The sequence below is a fragment of the Protomyctophum bolini genome (genome assembly GCF_963924005.1).
Source record: "Protomyctophum bolini genome assembly, chromosome: 16".
NCBI lineage: Eukaryota > Metazoa > Chordata > Actinopteri > Myctophiformes > Myctophidae > Protomyctophum > Protomyctophum bolini.
Genome location: NC_137877.1, coordinates 38,049,664 through 38,061,411, shown reverse-complemented (window position 1 = coordinate 38,061,411; position 11,748 = coordinate 38,049,664). Strand labels below are relative to the sequence as shown.

Here is an 11,748-nt window from a genome sequence, read left to right as displayed (position 1 = left end):
AACCACTCCAAGGAACAGCTAACCTATTTGACTATATGTGACTGAATGTTGGACTATGTCCCAATGTTTAGAGTACCAGTAGGGGCAAAAGTGGCCCTGTTGTGCCTGCAGAAACAGAGAGAGAGATATAGGGCTGTATTTTGCGTGTCTTAAGTACCAGGTCTTATTCCCTAACTTGAGTAAACTAAAGACCTAGAGGCGTGATCAATGCTCTTTGGCCACTCAGAATAGCCAAATGGCATTGATCACGCCTCCAGGTCTCGTTCCAAGGCCCCGGGGTCTCCTCCCAGTGGGACGTGCCTCAAGGGAGACGCCCGAGAGGCATCCTAACTGCCCTAACCACCTAAGCTGGCTCCTTTCCAGGCGAAAGAAGCAGACTCTACTCCGACTCCGAGTCTCTCTCGTGTGACTGAACTTCTCACCCTATCTCTAAGGGAGATGCCAGCCACCCGTCGAAGAAAACTCATTTCGGCCACTTTATATTCACAACCTTATTCTTTAGATAGATAGAGGAGGTCTTCTCGAGCGTGTGCATACAGTGTGTCACAATAGCTGACACGAAGAGCCAGTCCAGCGTCCAGTTTGTAAGTGCTATGCACTCCAGTGAACATAAGTAAGTAAGCCCGGCCGAGCCATGAGGCTCGGCCTCATAGGGCAGGGCCTATCTACTGTTTCTGTAGCGTGAGGCAGCTTGATGTACAGTAGCCTACACCCCCTGGCTAGTATGTCCCAGTGAACATATCCATCAGATATTTTTTAATGTTAAAGAAAATGCACAGAAACACAATTTGCTGTATATTTTCGTTTATATACTTAATTTTTTGTTTTAAATTAATGTGCAAAGAATCGTTTTTGTCTAGGGTCTAGACCATAGGTCTAGACTAGACTAGAGGATACTTTTATTCTGAAGAGATCTGCCACCGGAGGTCTTATTCTTGCTCCCGGATCACGTGATCACAGAACACTGGCGAATGAAGCTTGGACTTTTGTCAAAGAGTTTCTGTCTTCTAGCCATGGTTGATGGTTCATGGCTTCTTCACGTGACGTTCGTACTTTGTTTCAGGGGCTGGGTCTCTACGTTTGTCGATAAATTGCACACCCGCCGTCGGTGGGAGTCTGGGAGGCTGGAGCGCAATCAGAGCATAGCAGATATTGTGTGTTTTGGGAAAACAGGGCGATATTTGTTGTATGAAGCAAACCGTCCTGAATGTTTGTCTACTGTGCGAGCGTTTTTCTCCATTGAAAAACGCCTGTGGTGTGGTTGGTCTCCAAGGCTAGCGACTCGAGCGTCTAACTGCGGCAGAAGAGTTCATGCGCAGCTTCGGAGCTTCCCATAGCAACTCTGCTGGAGACTGGAGAGACAAAACAAAGTGTTGGTGCTGGACATACATTGATTTCAATGAGAGGTTTGTAACCAGTGCCACATAGTGTCAACAATAGCTGTATTGCATTAACATTAACAGAGTAATAGATGTTCTGGTGAATGTTGTGAGTTTTAGTTGATACTTCAGGCTTGCTTTGCCAGCATTGGAAAATAATGGGTATTTTGAAATATCATCCATTAAAAAGCTCAAAGTAGGCACTACATTATAAAATAATTTGATGACTGAAGCAATAAAATGTCATGTACCCATTCTACAAACTGAAACTGTTAATACAACTTTCAAGTTGCATTTTTTTTAACAGTTTCAGTAGAATGGGTACATGACCGTACATTTAAACGAAGTACAGGTAAATATAAAAACTGCTATGAGGACATGTACAGTATGGAAAAATAGGGGGGGGGGGGATTTAACTTTTTTACAGGGTTTTGAATTGCAACCGCCCGTAAGTGGTTTTGAAGGAGTCTAGTACTAAGTCTAGGGATTCACATATCTTAATGTGTGTGTGTGTGTGTGTGTGTGTGTGTGTGTGTGTGTGTGTGTGTGTGTGTGTGTGTGTGTGCATAACAAATGGATGTGCATACAAAAATTTGTATTGCTCGCCACGACCGGATTGTTGACTTGACCTAGTGTCTGATGCAGTTCGAAAGTATGTGCCATCTAGTGCTGCAATCTAATTTAACAATTGTGGAGTTGGTCACGTGGCTTTTGGTTGACAGAAACTGGTCGACATGTTCTGTTGCCCCAACAGCGGCAGAAACAAGCCCTTTTAACCAGGCTACTTGCACACACTACAACTCGCTTACAATTCGCAAACCTGGCAACACTGCTCCGTGTTCTCATAGGCCCTCCAGGCCCGCCCCCACAGCTACTTTTCAGTCTCACAATCGGCCATCTTGCTTTTTACTTCGATGCGCGAGTGGACATTTAATGCAAATACATTAATTATAGCTCCAGCAAGCAAACACAAACACCTCAACTCCATCTCATTGTGAATAAGAATTCCGAGGGGAAAAATATTTTTTGGAACGCCACTTTCACCCAGTATGAAGCTAAATGTGGAAGCCGTGTGTGTCACACCAACACTGGTGACCCAGAGAATCCTGTGCCGATTCTCAGGCATCTGGCCTGAGGCACTGCCTGCGAGTTGGCTCTGCGTGCGCTTTTTCCAACTCTCACTGATTTATCTAGCTCACACGTCAATCACAGTCAGCAGCTCTCAGCCTGCACACACACGCACGTCTGTCTTGCGCACACGCGCACACACACACACATACACACACACACACACACACACACACACAGAGACACACAGGAATAGGCATGCAGGCTAAGGCGAGTGGCAATTTAATGCAAATAAATTATTTATAGGTCCAGCAAGCAAATCATGATGGTCTGTAGGTCACAATCACATTCCGATTTGAGGGGTTGTGTTTTGTATGACATTTTGGCCAGTAGTTTTATATCTATCTCAGCTTTTGCCTGATAGCACACATGCTAACAGTGCTGACCACAACGTTAGCAGCATTTGATGACAGCTTGCCATAGCAACGTACAGTGTGCGCAGACCTAACGTGAGCTTCTGGGACAGAAACTTGCGTTTTCATGACAGCAGCAGCTGCTGCACCCTGTGATAGATACTGTGCTAAAGATGCTAAAGCAACACAAAACAACATCCACACGCAAACCAAACCAAAACAAACCAGGGACCAGGGTTGCCACATATCGTGGATGTGAGAGTGAAACAAGCAACCAGGTCTATAAAAATGTTAATAGGCCAGTTCAAAGTAGGTAAATCAGAAATGGTCCGGAAATTAGTCTTAAAATAATCAATTATAGTGTTGACTGTCACACTTTGTTGTCTAATGTTGTTTCAGAGCAGTGGAACTCAAACATTTCCATGTCAAGGACTACCAATAGATAAACAAGTCCAAAGTAGCTTATAATGATCAGACTTGGCAACACTGTCTCTGGTTGAACGTTCTACTTTACAAGCTCACACATATGAAATATGTTTTTTTGAATCTTCAAACTGAGACATATTTGATGATAATACTGTTAGCACAGTCATCATACTCCAAGAGCATACAAATGGAACCAAATGGACCCTGATTTTCCCAGAGAGCAAATGGTATCAAATGGGGGTCTGTGGCCTAATGCATTTCAAACTGGGGCTTCTTGGTATTATATTCTCTGCATATCTTATCAACTTGGGGTGAATATTTCACCACAATACTTTACTGAATATTTCACAAGAATATAACACAAGAGTCAAATGTACGGTCAAATGTAATCACAATATAGGCTACAGATGTAAATATTTATGACACAGTAAAATGTTGAAAATTAGTGCTATCCCCCCCCCCACACACACACACACACACACACACACACACACACACACGACAGGCAAGGCTGTTGTTTGCATCGTTAGCAGGCAGCAGCTACCTTGGCACTGCTCTCTGTGACTGTAGTTGTTTCACCATGTTTGTGTATTTATGAGAAATAAAAAACACTTTCTGTTATTATAATAATTCTGTCAACTCCCGCTATTTCCTTCTTCCCATATTGCGCTGCAATGTAACTAGGATTCGCCGGCCGGAGGCCGGCGAAATTCTAGTGTATAAACATTCAAGAGTCTTAGCAGATTGGTTTAGCTGTGAATGCAATGTCTTTGCATCCCAAATACACCTGATGTTGTCTTTGTTGACACCAGTCACAAGGAGGTCCTGATTCTGGAGGTGGGCAGGCATTCCAAGATAAACATTCTAAGTATCAACCATTACTTGGAAGTATAACAAACCTGGGGTATTGCTGTAGATTTGCCATACTGATATTCGGAAGCCTGGGCCATGTGCATAAACTGACCATGAGTGGCCTAAGAATAGCTGGCATGACAAAAAGCAAAGCCAAAGCAAAAAAACTTGTCAAATACTGTTCTGTTTCCGCTGTTATAGGCTGTGTGTGTGTGTGTGTGTGTGTGTGTGTGTGTGTGTGTGTGTGTGTGTGTGTGTGTGTGTGTGTGTGTGTGTGTGTGTGTCCAATGCAAATCTATAAACTAAAACAACTCTGTGTATCAGAGTCACTGAAAGGCCTACTGATGATCCAGGTTCTGTGTGTGTGTATACATATTATATATATTATTATTTTTATAAATCAATTGCGACGCTGACGTCACTATGCGAGTTAAGCTAAGTTATGTCAATGTTAATTAAACATTGCTTGAAGATTAGGGATGCATTTTGCATGCATTTTCACTACCCAGTCTTTGGAAAACACGTTTTACATCCTCTGGTTCCCTCTATTTTACATTCAACCTTCATCTACCACCCTGCTGTCACATCAAAGTCCTTAAAGGACAACTTTAGTTTTTTTTCAACCAATGTTCATGTTTTAGGTTGTTATTAGAGAAAGTAAAAGATGAGCGTAAATTGTTTCATTTGCTGCTTTCTTTAGTTTTAGCGATTTTAGACAGGGGGCGAGAGCATTTGAACATGGTGCTAAATATGGATTTATTTTGAACAACGTTTTATAGCGATTTATTTTTTAATTATTTACTATAGACTAGACACCATAAAATTACATCTGGCCACAAAAGATCATGGGATCTATTGAATGTGAAGGGGGAGGTGACAAACTGACGAATGAAAGAAAGCAGCAAATGGAGAAAAAAAAATGAACACTCCTCTTTTACTTTCTCTACATAACAACCTAAAACATGAACCTTGGTTGAAAAAAAAAACTAAATTTGTCCTTCATTGCAAGCCAATCTGTGTTGTCCAACCTGCAGGTGAAGATGAGTTCTCCAGAACCAGCCAGGACTGCTTATATCAAACAGGAACCCGAAGACCACCTGGACACCAGGACTGTTTCTATTAAACGGGAATCTGAAGAACACGTGGACATCAGTATGTTTCATGCTCTCTTTCTTTTATGTTGTAGGACAATTAGTATTACCGTATAAACATTTCTGTACTGTAATACATACCTAAACCACTCCCCTGAAAATATCTATATAGAGCAGGGGTGCCCAAAAGCTAGATCGCGATCTACCAGTAAATCACAAAGGCTGTGCCGGTGTATATAATATATGTATATAAAAAACATTTTTTGGAATCTGCCACTTGAGTTAAAGGTGGCTTGATTGATTGACAAAAGGGGCCTGTAAGCTCAAACTCACAGTGCAATATTTTGTTTAACAGTGTTGCTGTGCACAAATTAAATACAGAAAACTATTAGATTTCTCCCCCCCCTATTTCCCATTCCAAGTGCATTTGTCCTATTATGTAATGCCAGCGCCCCTATTCTAAAGCCCAGTCAGGTACATATCTAAACTATTTTCACCAATGGTGGGTAGATCTTGTTGAGCTGATCATTTTTGAGCTCTCACGTCATAAAAGTGTGGGCACCCCTGATATAGAGTCTGATGTTGGCAGGTATGTGAAGCCCATCACACACCGTCTGCGGCGGACGGAGCCGGTGTGCGATAGGTTCATTGAAAACAATGGAGGCGGCTGTGTCCGCCGCGCGGCGGACGCAGCCGGTGTGTGGTGGGCTTAACACACCACTATGGAAAGTTTAAACTCATTACAAACTGCCGTGGGTGTGAATAAAAGACAAACAGACTTGGGGTAAACCGTATTTTCTGTGTTATTGTGCCAGTGAAATAGGCACAAAGTAGTGATTATGCGGGCCAGTTTGGAAAGAAAAACAGGCTTTCCTCTTACGTGGAAAGCCTGGTGACATGAGGGTAGGGTTTGTTAGTTAGGTGTACCAATTTGCACGCATTGACAATAGGCAATAGTACTGTAGTCAGCCCATCCTAGTGGCCACCATTATTGATTTAATAATTGAGTAAATAAAGTGCTGTTTTACAAAAACATAAATGTAAAACTTAAACCTTACAGAACAACAAACGGACTGTTCAATTGCAACCACATTCAAAGTGTACGGGTGAATATATAATGGGAAAATTCTCTTTTATAATTTGCCTAGACTTCCTGCACCACCCTGTGTGTAAAGAGAAGGTTTCCTCTGAACGGCATGAACCAGAGCTTCCACAGATAAAAGAGGAACTACTTCAAAGACCAGAGGAGGCTGATGGGTCAATGACATTAGCAGTGAAAAGTGAGGATGACGAAAGCGGAGAAACAAAGCCTCTAGCCAGCACCTCAACTGAACACATGAACACACAAGCTGATATAGAGTGTGGGTTATCAGAACCAAACGGTGATAACCAGCTCCTCTCTTCACAGTGTTCCGAATCTGACACTGATGACAGTGATGACTGGGCTCCACGCTGTTCTGAATCTGACACGGAATACAGTGATGAGTGGGAGGAGACCAGAGGAGGTCAGTCAGCTAGTATAAACACACTGAAATCATACAAGACACAAAATGTGGAAGGACAAAGATCGTTTTTAAGCAAGAAACTGTCCAAGGACCCGAAATCATCAATACAAACGAGGACTCGCATAAGGAAGAAAACCTTTAGCTGTAAAGTGTGTGGCAAAAACTTTAATCTGAAGGCAAAGCTGACAAACCACACAAGGATTCACACAGGGGAAAAGCCCTTTAGTTGTACAGTTTGTGAACAAAGATTCGGTCGAAATGAAAGTCTGAAACGACACATGAGTACCCATACGGGGGAAAAACCCTTTATTTGTACTGTTTGTGGCGTAGGCTGTGGTCAAATGGGTAATCTGAAAAGACACATGAGGACTCATACAGGAGAAACCCCCTTTAGGTGTACACATTGTGGCAAAGGTTGTCGTCAAAGGGGTGATCTAACAAAACACATGACGAGTCATACAGGAGAAACCCCCTTTTCTTGTTCGGTTTGTGAAAAAAGATTCAGTCGAAATGAAAGTCTAAAAAGACACATGAGTATTCATACTGGGGAAAAGCGCTATAGATGTACAGTTTGTGTGCAAAGATTCAATCGAACTGAAAGTCTGAAAACACACATGAGGTCTCATAAAGCCCTATAGACGTGCAGTCTGTGTACAAAGATTCAATCGAACTGAAAGTCTGAAAATACACATGAATTCTCATAACGCCTTTTGGCAGACTTGCCAACCTGTATGCATTTTGCGTACAGGTACACAATTCACAAAACTACGCTCCCTCTAAATAATGCAAAAAGCTGTTGCAGCTTTATGAGTTTGTGCTGTACTCTTAATATGAATGATAATTTAGATATTGGCAAATAAGTGGTATTACAATACTTGTAAATATGTTCTTGAGGTTATTGTTTATCCCAAAAATCATGAAGGCTAATTTGACCTTTTGGGATACACAAATAAGTCAGTGTGACCAAAAACGCTGTTTCTTTTTTTTTTGTCAAATCTTATTTGAAATGATCAAACCTGCGTAATGATGATGTCACTGGTAGGCAGGTTTCTGGGGCTTTTTGCCATTATTGAAAGTGGAGACGGACAGGAAATGAGGGGGTTGATTTTCATTCGAATCCTTTGGGGAGACGGGGAGTGAGGACCAATTATATGAAGATAGGTTAAAAGTGGGTGAAGTGGTCCTTTCAAAGAAGCACCCACTTTTTTCTTTCCTTCTTTAAAAGGACCATTTCACCCATTTTCAACCCATCTTCATATAATTGGTCCTCTCTCATGCTCATTAAAATAATTATACCATTTTTTCTACTCAGTCTGACTCAGAAGGGATGTGGGCAGTTAACCAGTGACTTAATTGGTAGGCAGTTTTCTTTTCTTTCTTTGTATTTATTAATGTAACTAACTTTCCAAGATAGAGCCTGCAGTTTCTATGAGCTTGGAACTCCATAGAAAACTATCCAACACATTCACCGCCAAATGCTTGTGTGAGTCTGTCCAGATCTATCTGGATTTTAAAAGCTATATTCATTTTTCGTTTTATTCATTGATATACATATACAACGCAATAAAGTGTTCACAAGCTGCTCGACTTCCGTTCACTGTATGTTGACATGTTTGGACTCAAATTATAGTTTGATTACTTCTTTAGATTCTACTGTTTTTGTTTAGTGGTTTTTTGTAATCTCTTATTTTATACCTCCAAACAAAGCTTCGCTGCTACAGGTCATGTGTGCCACGGATTATCATTGTAAAAACGCATGTGGCTCACCTTGTTTGACGACTTGAACCCCAGAATCCATATTCTTGGGGTCACATTTGCAAAAAGAATAGCAGATCTACAAGCTCAACAACGCATTGCAACGTAACACGTTGTGAGCTTGTAGATTGGCTATTTTGGCTAAAGAGATTTGGTGTAGAGGGGGTTGTAGAAAATGCCAGCACTCAATATATGTCCCTTTTCACTTTTATTTACCTCTGACGAGCAGACACATTTCGGCCTAGTCGAGGAATTGACACATATTGAGTGCTAGCATGTTGAGTGCTGGCGTTTTCTTCATTCTATTATGAATCATCGAGCCTTGAACCTATAAGGATGTTTTCTCTAACCTGGAGTGTTGCGGGTTGTCTGCCTCGGCAGTACTCTTCTCTTCTCAGAGTTGGGGGTTGTCCAAATTACAGAGCCGACTCAGAAGGTGCAAGTGGTTCATTCTGGGAAATGTGTACTTAACCCATAACTACTGTTGATACATGAACATCTCAGTAGAGCCATCCCAGATTCCATTCCAGTAGGCTAGCTTAGTTGATGGTCACTGGTATCTTATGGTAGTTCATAAGCAACATTGCATAACATGGTAAAATTGCAACATTAATGTGAAACACCCTCAAAGCAATAAAGCTAACTACAGCAGCATATTTTGTAAAATACAAATATCGAAATATCTTGAGTTTTGCATCATTCAAAAATATCCTTTAAGCCTTAAAGGATATTTTTGAATGATGCAAAACTCAAGATATTTCGATATTTGTATTTTAAGTTTAAGGTGATGTACATTTGTTGCATAATTTTTTAGATTAGGGCCTAATGCATATTCATTGAGCAAGCATAGCCTAATCATTACTTAGGCTATGCTTGCTCAATAAATATGGATATGTATTTATTGACCAGATCACGTGAGAGCAGTTGAGTTGGGAGAAATCCCAATAACTTATAATCACCCCACCTGCCCCGTCTGTCCATCTCTCTCTCTCTCTGTGTAATGACAAAGCGCAGGAGACACAAAGTGGCACTAGTACCACTAGTTCGAGCAAGACCCGGTAAGGATGCGCTGTGATTGATGCCTAAAGCTAACCTTATTCTGAATCCTAACCTCAGTAAAAAATAAATGACTAAACTTAACTTTAACCTCAGTAAAAGTAGCGTTTTATCTGAGAAAATAAATTGTCTGCAACAAGTAGCGTCGGATCATGGAAAATCGATTGACCACAGTGAGATTCGAACCCAAGGTCTACTGGCGCCTCTCCGGAAGAGGGCTGATGAGGGCAGACCAAAATCCTGTTATCCACATTCTATTGGGCGGCGCACCCAGAGGCAAAAAGATTTTTTTTTGCTGATGGTTTCCCAGATTGGGAGTCTGATAATTATAATTAACTCTGCACTCCATTGAGCCAGAACAACACATTGTAACCAAGTTATGCATCAATACCAGTGATTGTATAGGATCAGATATTGTATGAATTATGTATAACACTTATCACTACAGGTTACTCCCCACTCCAATCATTAAAAAACAAAGAAAAGAGCAGTTCTAATTTGTATCTAACCATGAAAAAGGTGATTGATTTGTAGAATGGGTACCGTTCAATACGACAGGTCAATACAAAAAACTGCTACTAGAGGATAACCAGAAAAAATATTTGTATATATAAGGGTCCTCCATTTTCAATTCATCAGAACATTTAAAGACACAAATATACACTTATATGAAGAAAATAAAATCATATACAGTTGTGGAAAAACGTGCACTTTTACTTTCTTTAGGTGCCAGTTTTGAACTTAAGCTAATATTAAGTTCTCCAGCAGAGGGCCACCTTTGCTTGGGTGCCCCAACATTTGCTTGGTTCTAGACTGCCCCCATTTCTCCCTTTGGGAAGAAACCACATTTTCAGCTATTTCAATGAGTTGATAAATGTACGTGTCTTTCAGGTACACCTGTGATGATGGTGCTGACAAGAGGCTGGGTGACTATTACTAAACTTCTGCACATGGGGAACACACAGTGAGTGGCTTTTATTTTATTTTTTGCACTCTCTCCTCCACATTTCAGTGCTTCTTTTTTATGTCTCTATATTATTCCTGTTTATCCCAGAAGCACCATATTATTTCAAGATGTTTTTAATCTCAGCCTTGGAGTCCAGTTCCTGTCCATAAATGGAACTGCATGGATTGGGTAGTGAAGGTGATTAGAGACAAGATAAGACCACGTTTCCTCCACTGATAACAAAACGTGTTTTTTGTCAAAAATAGAGCAGAAACTCTACCTACCTTTTTATTAAACATTACACTGTAATACTGGTCATACCTTGCTGCCTTTTTAGTGTTGTTTCACTATTCTTTCTAAAAAAAAAGCAGGCACTTTTATTTATTATTACCATGAAGCCTCTAAAGCGAGTCGGTCACTCGTGAGTATTACAGCGTATAGTCCATGTCTGTTCATTCCACACTTTAAATTAGAATGCAGGTTAACTCCTAAAACAAAGTGGGGGAAAAAGCAGCACTCCAAAATAAAAGATGCAAGACTGGCTCAGATGCAATCTCTCATGTTTATTTGAGAACGCGGACGCGTTTCGGCAAACAGCCTTTTCGGAGCAGCTCTGCTCTGAAGAAGGCCGTTTGCCGAAACACATCTGAGCCAGTCCCCCACTGTCTTAAGCCATTCTGGACGGGAACCCCTTTTGGTGTTTTAAGCATTATGTTATACTATTATTGAAACTCTACAAGCTCATGCCGCACTATGAGCTTGTAGATATGCTATTTTTTTTTTAATCAAGATTGGGGGTCCGCAGCCAATTACAGATAATGCTGGGGGTCCTTGACATGGAAAACATTGAGCACCACTGACATAGAAACAGCTTTTTCACAAAACTGTTAGGATTTAGAAGCAATTTTTTTCAATCGGCCTCAGGTCTGATTCCAGAGGAAGTGCACCTGCTTTTCTTCCTTCATTTTCTATACTTTAAGGGTCTGCAGGGTCCCTGCATTCTGTGAAACGAGGGTACACTTTACACTACTTTCTGAATGTTTTATTTGAAGCCATGTCACAAACATTGTAAACTTGCAAACTACACAGCTTACTATAAATAACATTACTGCTTATGTCGTGCAACCTCTCTCCCACTGAGGTTGTGCGTTCAACTTCAGACTGTATGGTTTCAATGTGAATACTTCAAAACAGTCCACTATTACAGCAACATGCTCCCCAAAGGCCTCATCAAACAGAGGAGGCATGCTTCTCTGC

The 11,748-nt window shown here is 41.1% G+C and overlaps 1 long non-coding RNA gene across 1 annotated transcript; it reads left to right on the top strand.

Annotated features, from left to right (window-relative positions):
- Window positions 1–1,150: 1,150 nt before the first annotated feature.
- On the top strand, window positions 1,151–8,196 carry LOC308331063. The gene is made up of 3 exons (XR_013965541.1): window positions 1,151–1,406; window positions 5,173–5,290; window positions 6,378–8,196. It is a non-coding gene; the product is annotated as an uncharacterized lncRNA (long non-coding RNA).
- Window positions 8,197–11,748: the final 3,552 nt, after the last annotated feature.